Source organism: Elephas maximus, chromosome 20, assembly GCF_024166365.1.
Source record: "Elephas maximus indicus isolate mEleMax1 chromosome 20, mEleMax1 primary haplotype, whole genome shotgun sequence".
In the NCBI taxonomy this organism is placed as follows: Eukaryota; Metazoa; Chordata; class Mammalia; order Proboscidea; family Elephantidae; genus Elephas; species Elephas maximus.
Window position 1 is genome coordinate 54,198,583 of NC_064838.1, and position 12,326 is coordinate 54,210,908.

The 12,326-nt window shown below is 38.4% G+C and overlaps 1 protein-coding gene across 2 annotated transcripts in view; it reads right to left on the reverse strand.

The window, feature by feature from the left end:
* The window catches only part of IP6K1 (inositol hexakisphosphate kinase 1), a 79,263-nt gene that overhangs the window by 54,932 nt on the left and 12,005 nt on the right, over positions 1–12,326 (reverse strand). The window contains exon 2 of one of the 2 annotated variants that reach the window (XM_049863515.1): positions 7,538–7,608. The exons of the other annotated variant lie outside the window; for it this stretch is intronic. The gene's annotated coding sequence lies outside the window, so the exon portion shown is untranslated. The remainder of the gene's footprint in view (positions 1–7,537; positions 7,609–12,326) is intronic. 2 annotated transcript variants of the gene reach the window in all.

The window sequence follows — 12,326 nt, forward strand, 5'->3', positions numbered from 1 at the left end:
TTTTCCATCGTCTCTTTCCAAAGATTTAGTCCATCTGATTCCTGTGTATTCCATCTGGTGAGGTCCATGTGTATAGTCGCCGTTTATGTTGGTGAAAGAAGGTATTTGCAATGACGAACTCGTTGGTCTTGCAAAATTCTATCATGCGATCTCCGGCATCATTCCTATCCCCAAGGTCATATATTCCAACTACCAATCCCTCTTCTTTGTTTCTAACTTTCAAATGCCAATCACCAGTAATTAACAATGCATCCTGATTGCATGTTCAATCATTTCGAGCTACAGAAGTTGGTAAAAATCTTGTTTCTTCACCTTTGGCTTTAGTGGTTAGTATGTACATTTGAATAAAAGTCGAATTAACTAGTTTTCCTTGTAGGCGTATGGATATTATCCTATTACTGACAGCGTTATACTTCAGGATAGATCTTGAAATGTTTTTTTGATGATGAATGCAACACCACTCCTCTTCAAGCTGTCATTCCCGGCATAGTAGACCATATGACTGTCCGATTCAAAATGGCCAAGACCAGTCCATTTTAGCTCACTAATGCCAGGATATCGATCTTTACGCCTTCCATTTCATTTCTGCCGATGCCCAATTTTCCTAGATCCATAGTTCATACATTCCAGGTTCCCGTTATTAATGGATGTTTGCAACTGTTTCTTCTCATTTTGAGTTGTGCCACATCAGCAAATGAAAGTCCCAAAAGCTTGACTCCATTCACATCATTAAAGTCGACTCTACTTTGAGGAGGCAGCTCTTCCCCAGGATTCTTTTGAGTGCCTTCCAGCCTGAGGGCTCATCTTCTGGCACTATATTACACAATGTTCCACTACTATTCATAAGCTTTTTACTGGCTTATTCTTTTCAGAAGTAGACTGCCAGGTCCTTCTTCCTAGTCTGTCTTAGTCTGGAAGCTCAGCCGAAACCTGTCCACCATGAGTGACCCTGCTGGTTTCTGAATACCAGTGGCATAGCTTCCAGCATCACAGCAACACACAACCCCCCAGAGTACAACAAACTGACAGACACACTGGAGCATCCCATTATAGCTCAACTAAAAAAGCAGCTGAGCACAGGGCAGGCAAGCTGACAGGCCTGAGGCAGAGGTGAACACACCCTAAGACAACTGGGAAACCAGTGTGGAAACATCCCTACTTGAGGTTTTCCTTTATGCTAACATCTTTTGAACAGCATCTACTCTATCTCTCTACAGAACAGAAACAAAAGAACAATAATTTTGTCACTAGCACTAATTTCAATTAGCTGTAACACTGGGTTTACAACTAGCAATCATTTCAGGTATAAATCTGCTAACTTGTACTACGATAGTCCTACTATTACAGAGGTAAAACCTGGAAATAAAGTCCCATACCTAAGAGAAGCTAAGCCACAGATCTGTCTACAGCAGTAACCTTTCCAGGTTATCTAAGGGGCTCATTTAGAACTCCCCATCAAAGACGATTACTAGTTTAAAGCAAGAAAAATCTCCAGAGTAAGAAATTATGCAACCATGAAAAAGCTCCTGTTTTTCCTGTGGTGTCTCAATGACACCACAAAAGTGTTAGGATTCCAAAAGTGTTTTAAATCATTGAATACTGTGCTATTTCAAAAGAGGTACCAAGAGGCAACATACACCTAAAAATCAGATATGGCTACAATCCAAAGGACTCCTCCTTTAGGGGTGAAATTACACACTTAAACGTCTTGATGCTATGCTACTCTACAGATTATCTAAAAATATAATCTAAGATTAAATTTCTCAGACATAAGAAAACCAAAGACACAAAGGAAAGATTAGTCCAAAGGACTAATGGACCACAACTACCACAGCCTCCACCGGATTGAATCTAGCACAAACAGATGGTGTCCGGCTACCACCACCGACTACTCTGACAGGAATTACAATAAAGAGTCATGGACATAGTGGGAGGAACTCTGGTGGCACAGTGGTCAAGAGCTACAGCTGCTAACCAAAAGATTAGCGGTTTAAATCCCCCAGCCACTCCTTGGAAACTCTATGGGGCAGTTCTACTCTGTCCAATAAGGTCACTATGAGTCAGAATCGATTCAATGGCAATGGTTTTTTTTTTTTTTTTCAACAGAGCGGGAGAAAAATGTAGAACAAAATTCAAACTCACTAAAAAAAGACCAGACTTACTGGTCTGACTGGAGAAACCCTGAGAGTACGGCCCCCAGACATCCTTTTAACTCAGTACTGAAGTCATTCCTGATGTTCACCCTTCGCCCAAAGATCAGACAGGCCTATAAAACAAACTATGAGTCGGAACCGACTCGAAGGCAATGGGTATAAAACAAATAATAATAACACAGTTCACCCATGTATACGAGACTAAATAGGCACACCAGCCCAAACGCAAAGACAAGAAGGCAGGAAGGGACAGACATGTTGGACTAATGGAAATGGGGAATCTGAAGTCAAGAAGGGGAGAGTGTTGACACATCATGGGGTTGGCAACCAATGTCACAAAACAATGTGTATTAATTGTTTAATGAGAAACTAATTTGCACTGTAAACGTTCACCTAAAGCGGACACAAAAGTTTTTAAAAAATTCCTCAGACATGGACACTGAATGGTATTCAGATGTAACTGGGAGGTACAGGAAAGTGTCCACCACAAAATATAGCTCTGGTGAATTTTGTTCTTTTGGGATAACCTACTGCTACCCCTACTTACGGGCTGGGGCCAGCTCAGGTTCTCTCCTCCAAGGACCATGATCCTGGCATCCTATGTTCCTGTCCTCCTACGGAAACTCTCCCCTTCAAGGCACACAAAGCATAATTCCTTAGACATTCAGAAAGCCATGCAAGGAAACTTCAAAGCACAAACTCTATAGAAATTCCCTCCTTTTAGACATCACGCACTCCTGGAAGCCATACAACGACCATCTAAACATCCATCATGTGGATAAAGACTTTATTAGAGGGTACCAAGAAGCAGATTGGCAACATACAAATTGGTGGAAACCACATGCAAAACCTATAAACAGAATAAGTGATTAAGTGGTTTAATGCCTCCCAAAATATGACAGAGCTTGACTGCTTCAAGCAGATTAGATTCCAGCTGTCTTTTACCCTACAGTAAAATACCAGAATTACTATTTTTAAACACCTTTAAACTTAGAAAAGCACTTCTATCTCATGGCCACCCCTTAGTTCCAGATAGACAGAGACCGTCTTTCACCTACACAAAGGCATCAACAACTTCCTGACTTTGAAAAGTGGAGGGACAGCTCCAAAGATACCTTAGTGCTTAATAAAAAAAGGTTCCAAACCTCTCTGCTCTCAGCTTCTTTTCCTGATCCTTGTTATGACATCAGGATCTGAAAAGCCTAAACATGTAAAGCTCTCAGAAATCTGGGAGTCATAAACAATGTGAAAAAACTGAAGAGTAGACCTCACTCTGGAAGCAAGCATCAATCCCACGGTTAACAAGTTATGTATTCTTCAGTACACCAGTTCAGCTATTTTCCCATCAATAAGTTAGATTTGAGACTACTTGTCCTACTTAATTCTCAGGGTAAGATAATACATGTGAAAACACTTTAAAAGTATCTGCTATACTGATGTAGCTAAAGCAACAAGAAACTTAATAGCTTTAAAAGTATTAGGAAAAAAGAGAACAAAATAAATGACCTAAGGCTCTCCTTAAGAAGCCAGAAAAAGACCAAAGTAAACCCAAAGTAAGTAAACCAAACCAAAACCAAACCTAGTGCCGTGGAGTCGATTCCGACTCATAGCGAGCCCACAGGACAGAGCAGAACTGCCCCGTAGAGTTTCCAAGGAGCCCCTGGAAGATTCAAACTGCCAACCTTTTGGTTAGCAGCCGTAGCACTTAACCACTACGCCACCAGGGTTTAAAGTAAGTAAAAGGAAGAAAATAATAAACATACGGGCAGAACTCAGTAAGATAGAAAAATGGAGAAAATTAACAAAGCCAAAAGTTGGTCTTTTGCAAAGAGCAATAAAATTGATAAGCCCCTAGAGAAACTGATGATAAAAAGAGAAAACGCAAGTTGCCAATACCGGGAATAAAGGAACATCACTACAGATCCTATAGACATTAAAAGAATAATATGGGAATAGTACATACAATTTTATGCCAATAAATTCAACAACTTAAAGAAAATGGATAAATTTCTCAAAAAATACAACTTAACAAAACTGACACAAGATTAAATATAAAATCTGAATAGCCCTGTATCTATTAAGAAAATTGAATTTGTTATTTACAAAAACCTTTCCACAAGGAAAACTCCAGGCTCAGATGCTTTTACTAGTGAATTCAAACATCCACTAAATCCAAACACTTAAGGAAGAAAATTCACCAATCTTACACAAACTCTTCCAAAAAACTAAGAGACTACTCTCTATGTTCTTGTTCTATGAGTCAGTCAGTAAAACCTTAAAAAAAATGGGGAGGGGGGCCTCATAAAATACAGAATATGCTGCCTGAAAAAAATCATATATATAAGACCAACTGGTCAAAAATCACTCTAAAGCCACCGGTATTCTAGGGAAACCAGAATACCAGATGTGCTACAACCAGAACTGAATGAATGACACATTGTAAAAAATGCAACCAATGTAACTAAATCATTTGTGTAGAAATTGTTAAATAGGAACCTAATCTGCTGTGAAAACTTTCACCTTAAACACAAAATTATTTTTAAAAAATTACAGACAAATATCCCTCATGAACATACACAAAAAACTCTTAACAAAATTTTACCTAACCAAATTCAACGATAGGTAAAAAGAGTAATACACCATGGCAAAGCAAGGTTTATCCTAGGGATGCAAGACTGATTAAACATATAAAAAAATCAATGTAATTCACCATGTTAACAGAATAAAAAAGAAAAACCATATCATCATCTCAATACAAAAAGAAAAACCTTGACAAAACTCAACATTCATTTATGACTAAAAACTCTCAATGAACTAGAAATAGAAGGAAGCTTCCTCATCTGATAAAGAGCATTTATGAAAAACCTATAGCTAACATTGTACTCAATTTAAAAATTTGAACATTTCCTCCATATAGTAAAAAATACTATTTCTATTAAATATTGCATACTAGCCAGTACAGTAGCCAAGAAAGAGAAATAAAAGGCATAAAAAGGAAAGGAAGAAATAAAACTTTCTCTATTCATAAGTGAGAAGATTGTTTACATAGAAAATCCTTTTAGGAAACTACAAAACAACTTCTAGAAGTAATAAGTAAATTTAGCAAGGTCACAGGATACAAGGTCAATATATAAAAATCAATTATATCTTTATATACTAGCAGCAAACAACCAGAAAACGAAATTTAAAAAACAAAAACAGTTCCACTTAGGATAACATCAAATATCTTGGAATAAACTTAACAAAATAAGTGAAAGACCTTTACATTGAAAACTGCAAAACTATGCAGAGAGAAATTAAAGACCTAAATAAATAGATATAACATGTATATGGATTAGAAAACTCAGTATTGTTAAGATGTCAATTCTCCCCAAATGAATCTATAGATTCAATGGAATCCCAATCACAATGCCAGCAGACTTTTTTGTACAAATTGACAAACTTAATCTAAAATTTACATGGAAATACAGAGCCTAGAATGCCCAAATCAATCTTGATAAAGAATGAAGTTAGACAACTTATACTGCCTGACTTGAAGACTCACTATAAAGCTACAACAGTGTGATACTGGCATACTGACAAATAGACCATATGAAACAGAATAGAGATCCCAGAAATAGGTCCATAGTTATATAGTTCATTGGTTTTTTTACAAAAGTGCCAAAGCAAACAAATGAGGAGGAAAAATGGTGGTGGTTTTAAAATACGTCAAATATTTCCATATTCCTCCCTCCAAAGGCAGAGCCCTTCCCTCTCCTTGAGAATGAGCTGGACTTAGTGACTCAATTCTAATGAATGGAATGTGGCAGAAGTGACACTGTGTGACTAGGTCATAAAAGGCATCATGACTTCTTCCTTGCTTCATCTTTGATCATTTGTTCTGGGGAGATAGCTGTATGCCATGGGGTGCTCAGAGAGCATTGTAGAGAGGCTCAAATGTTAAGGAACTGAGGCCTCCTTTCATGCAATGAAATATTAATAGTACACAGCAATAAAAAAGGAATGAACTACTAATACCAGCAATCCCAGACACCCAGTGCCATCGAGTCAATCCCAACTCATAGCGACCCTATAGGACAGAGTAGAACTGCCCCATAGAGTTTCCGAGGAGCGCCTGGCAGATTCGAACTGCCAATCCTTTGGTTAGCAGCTGTAGCACTTAACCACTATGCCACCAGGGTTTCCATACCAGCAGTAAAAAAAAAAAAAAAAAAATTTTTTTTCAATAGCATGAATAAATCCCCAAAACATCATACTATATGAAAGAAACCTTACACAAGAGTGCATATTGTACGATTCCATGTATATAAAAGTTTTAGAACAAACCAAACTCATCTATAATAAAAAAAAAAATAAGAGCAGTGGGTGCCTCTGGCATAGCAGTTTAAATTAATTCCTATATTAAAGAAATATTTAAAATATAAAATGGTAGTAACCAAGAGTATCCTGTTGAGAAAAAAAATACTAGGTTATTAATGAAAAAAAAACTATTAATGAGTTTTTCCTATAACTCTGCATAATAGCAGTTGTGTCAATTGTCAATGTATTGCCTCTCAGTGCAAATCCACTCTTCATTGCCTGCTCTGTAAAAATGGAGATGGGCCTATTAAAAATTTTTCCTTTGCCAACAGGCATGATACTAAGCTTAGTCGGTAGAGGGCACTGGAGAGACATTACGAAAGGAAGGGGCTTCTTTTCCTGGTTCCAGTATGCTCCTCTCACACTCACCTCCCTCCCTGCCCCCATCCCACAAAATCAGCTTCCCCAAGTGCCCAGCCTCTGCTGGGTGCCTGAGTCCCAAAGTGTACAGTCATCAGCAGCATCCAGCAGCCAATGGCCTCCTCTAACACCCACCCTCAAGAGGTTTCTTGGCAGAGTGCTTGAGGTAAGACACCTCCCTTCAAACGGATTTCTCTAATATCCTAAAACCCAATGCAGACTAGTTGATTCTGACTCACACCGGCCCTACAGGACAGAGTAAAACTGCTTCATAGGGTTTCCGAGGCTGCAATCTTTATGGAAGCAGACTGTCACATCTTTCTCCCGCAGAGCGGCTGGTGGGTTCAAACCACCGACCTTTCGGTTAGCAGCCAAGCATTTAACGACTGCACCACCAGGGCTCCTTCTCTAACATTCTAGATGGTGGGTTTCCAGCATGTTGTGCCAACATGGCATCACAGTGAACTTCTCTGTCATCCACTTAGGCATGGCCACTCAGCCCTGGGAAGGTGACTTCCTTGAACATGCTATCTCAGACCTAGGCATATTGGCCGCTCCCACGTTTTGCTATTCCTATATTCTTCAGAGTTTTCTCTACTTCCTAGCCAATCCCTCATTACTTCAATGCCCTGTAACAGTTAATAATTCTTTATATTAAACTTTACCTGTTCAAATTTACTATGCAGTTTCCGTCTCCTGAATGGACCTTGACAGTTGTTTCAATGAGTTGAAAATCCTAAGTAGCATAAACCAAAAATGAGAAATTTTATTAACTACATAAAATCCATATACTTTATTCATAATTCTTATCAACGGAAAGTAATACAACACTATAATCAGCTAAGCTAATATATTTTAAGAGTTAAAAAAAAAAAAAAAAAAGAGTTCAAGCAGCCCTACCTGTTACACTCTGCTTCATAAAGTTACTCAAGATTACTATTCGGCTCATTGAGACCAAGGTCAGTATTTTCTTTGAAGACAATCATCAAATATTGAACACAAGCATATATTTTATTATACAGCTTCCCAAAGAGAGAAGAAACTTTTTAGCAGTCATTATAATATTTCCTATGCTAATGAAATCATTTTAATTTTTGCTGCATTGGTTCCCTGCAGGACATCAACAACAGTGAGCCAAAGCAGCCTATGCATTTCCTGTGTGCGTCTGAAATATCCAGTGTGCTGCTTGGCCCTGACTCATACAACATCCTACATTTGAGCTGATGTCTTTATAAGTAAGTTTGAAAATACTCTCGACCAAACCAGTTGTGTCCAAATAGCAACTATAAAGTCTCCAAATCAATCAGGGACCATTAAAATAAAATCTGAAAAAAACTTTAAGTATTTGTTTAATTGAGTACATATTGAGAATCTATGATAAGTCAGACACTATACAAACAAATACTGTACTAAGACAAACACAGTTCCTGCCCTCAGAGTACTGAAAGTGAGGACTGAGGGCAGGCAGAGATGAGAGGTGATTAAGCAATTTTAATACAGTAAGACAAATATTACAACAAGGAAGGTACTGTGTGAACACTGGGAATGATCATTAACCAAGACAGAGAGTAGGGGTCAGAGAAGGCTTCTTGGTATGGCATCTAAACTGAGATCTGAAAGACAGATAGAGCGAGACAGGGAGAGAAGGGAAAGGGGAGCATGAAAATAAGACCCAGAAAAAAAAAAAAAAAAGACGAGCAGAGAAGAGAAAACCCCCTTCCTGACTTTTATGGTTTATTAGTCAAATGAAAAATTACAGAACCAATTATCTGAACTTTTTTCTCAAAAAGAATTTTATCTTAATCTCGGTTTTATGAGGACTAGAAAAAAACTTGCTCTATTCCATGGGTATGACCCTAACTATAGCATCACTGTCTGTCAGCTTATGGTACTGTGGTTAGCTTGTATGTTGCTGTGATGCTGGAAGCGATGCTACCAGTATTTCAAATACCAGCAGGTCACCCATGCTGGGCAGACTTCAGCAGAGCTTCCAGAACAGAAAGAAAAGCCTGGTGATCTACTTCTAAAAATCAGCCAATGAAAAATCTTATGGATCACGACAGAACATTGTCTGACTCACTTGCTTTGGACGCATCATCAGGAGGAATCATGTTTGGTGAAATAGAAGGCCAGCAAGGGCAAGGGAGATCCTCCGTGAGATGGACTGGCACAACAGCCACAATCACGGACTGAAACATGCTGGTGATCCTGAGGATGACGCTGGACTGGGCAATATTTCCTTCTGTTGCACATAGGGTTACCGTGAGTTGGAGCCAACTCAACAGCAGCTCTGTCTACATAGTCTTATATGTGAGAAGATGAAATTCTTAAAGGAGAGTTGCTTTTTATGCATTTTTACCACCTCTGAGTATTTTTACCTAAATCTCAGATCCCTGATTCTTGATAAAATTTTACCATGCAGAAGTTTTACAAACATAGGCCCTCACAGCTCACATGGGCCAGTATTTCAACAAGGGCCAAAGAACGGCAATAAGGCACTCAACTGCACAGATTACATTTTTCCAGGTAAAATGATTACCTACTCACCAAAAAATAAATAAATAAAATCAAACCCATAGCTGTCAAGTCAACTCCAACTCACAGCAACCCTACAGGACAGAGGAGAACGGCCCCACAGGGTTTCCAAAGAACAGCTGGTGGATTAGGACTGCCCACCTTTTTGTCTGGCAGCTGATCTCTCAGCCATCGTGCCACCAGGGCCCCACAGACAGCCCTTTTTCCCAGGTATCACTCCAGGCTGTAAAGCTGTTTAAGAGGAAAAGAGAAGCTGCCTACAGTTAAATAGATGTGGAAGCTAAAGTACAAAGAAGATAAGCAGATGAAAGCTAAAGTGAAAAAAGGAGAAAGCTGCATTTGGACCATCTTATAACAGCTTCTGAATCTAAATGCCCATCTGATGTCATAACAAATATGAAATGCCATGTTACTCTTCTTTAAAGAGAGTTTTTCATCCTAAGGAAAATGCAAGCAACAAAATCTTTTTGTATACAAAACAAATTATTTAAAAAGTTCTATTTTACCTAGGTAGTGAAAACCTTATGGAGCACAATTCTACCCCGAAACACGTGTGTTGCCCTGATTTGGAATCAACTCAACTGCAATGAGCTTTTTTTTTTTTATTTTAGCAATTACAAATGTGCATAAATGCACAAAAATCATCAAATTTTATGCATTTTAAATACATTTCATGTATTTATATATGTATTTTATACATCAATAAAAGTTATTAAAGAGGAAAACTAAAATTTAACAGGGCAAAGTAATCACTGGAGGGGGAAAAACATATACATCTATGCCTAAACCAACCCTGAAAGGCAGAGCCCGTCTATCGTAACAAGGCACATGCTTTGTCTGAGCACTGATACTCACTGGCTGTGAGTCATGAACAGCTTATTCTCATTTTCCTCAAATGTAAAATAGATGTACTAGTACTTGGCTCATTAAACTAAAAAATCAGCTGCTGTCAAGTCGACTCCGACTCAGGGGAAGCCCAGGTGTGTCAACAGTAGAACTGTGCCCCATGGGGTTCTCAGTGGTTGATTTTTTAGAAGTAAATCTCCAGGCCTTTCTTCCAAGGCACCTCTGGGTGGACTCAAACTTCATCCTTTCAGTTAGCAGTAGAACACATTAACCATTTATACTACCCCGGGACTCCACTTGTCTCACAGGGCTGCTGAAAAAGAAATTACAGTAAAACTACCTCTGTTTGCAAATGAATCTATTTAAAAAAACTGTTAAGAGCTAACAAATTCAGCAAAGTAAAGGGATACAAAATCAACACACAAAAATCAATCGTATTTCTCTACAAGCTAGCAACAAAAAATCTGAAAAGCAAATTAAGAAAAAATTCCATTTATAATAGCATCCTAAAGAATAAAACAGGAATAAATCTGAGGAGGAGCAAGACTTGCACACTGAAACTACGAAACAATGCTGAAAGTTTTAAAGAAGACTTAAATAAATGGAAAGACATGCTATGTTTATAAATTAGAAAACTTAATATGGTTAAGATGAAATACTACCCAAAGTGATATACCCAAACAGATTCAATGCAATCCCTATCAAAATCTCAACAGTGCTTTTAGTAGAAATGGAAAAATCCATCCTAAAATTCACATGAATTTCAAACTAAGGAATCTTAGAAAAGAATAAAGCTGAAGGACTCATACTTCCCAATTTCAAAACTTACTACAAAGCTACGTATTCAAAACAGTATAATACTGCCATGTGCACAGACACATAGACCAATGGAATAGAAGAGAGCCCAGAAATAAACCTACGCATATATATATGGTCAATTGGTTTTTTAAATTTATTTATTTATTCATTGTGCTTGAGGTGAAAATTTACAAGTCAGTCTCTCATAAAGTTATACACACCTTGCTATGTGCTCCTAGCTGCTCTCCTCCTAATGAGATAACACATTCCTTCTCTCCACCCTGTATTCCCTATGTCCATTCAACCAGCTGTGTCCCCCTCTTCCTTCTCGTGTCTCCACCAGACAGGAGTTGCCCACATAGTCTCATATGTCTACTTCAGCCAAGAAGCTCAATCCTCACCAGTATCACTGTCTCACAGTCCAGTCCAATCCCTGTCTGGAGAGTCGGCTTCGGGAATGGTTCCAATCTTGGGCTAACAAAGGGTCCAGGAACCATGACCATCAGGGTTCCTCCAGTCTCAGTCAGACCATTAAGCCTGGTCTTTTCACGAGAATTTGAAATCTGCACCCCACTGTTCTCCTGCTCCATCAGGGATTCTCTGTTGTGTTCCCTGTCAGGGCAGCGATTGGTGATAGCAGGGCACCATCTAGTTCTTTCAGTCTCTGGCTGATGGAGTCTCTGGTTTATGTGCCCCTTTCTGTCTCTTGGGCTCATCTTTACAATGTCTTTTGGTGTCTTCATTTTCCTTTGCTCCAGGTAGGTTGAGACCAGGTCAATTGATTTTTGACAAGGGTGCCAAGATCATTCAATGGGAGAAGAAGAGTCCTTTCAACAAACAGTGCTGGGAAAACTGGATATCCACATGCAAAAAGAATGAAGTTGAATCCTTATCTTAGACCATATACAAAAATTAATTCAAAATAGATCAAAGACCTAAATTTGAGAGCTAGAACTGTAAAACTTTTGTAGAAAACACAGGGACAAATCTTCATGAGCCTGGATTTGGAAATGATTTCTAAAATATAACACCAAAAACACAGGTAACAACAACAATAAAAACAGATAATATGGGCTTTACCAACATTTAAAACTTGTGTGCATCAAAGGACACTATCAAGAGAGTGAAAAGACAACCCACTGAATGGGAGCAAATATTTGCAAATTATACATCTGATAAGGATCTACTATCCAGACTATATAAAAAATACCAAGAACTCAACAGCAAAAAGACAGACGACCCAATTAAAAAATATGCCAAGTAAATAAATGAACA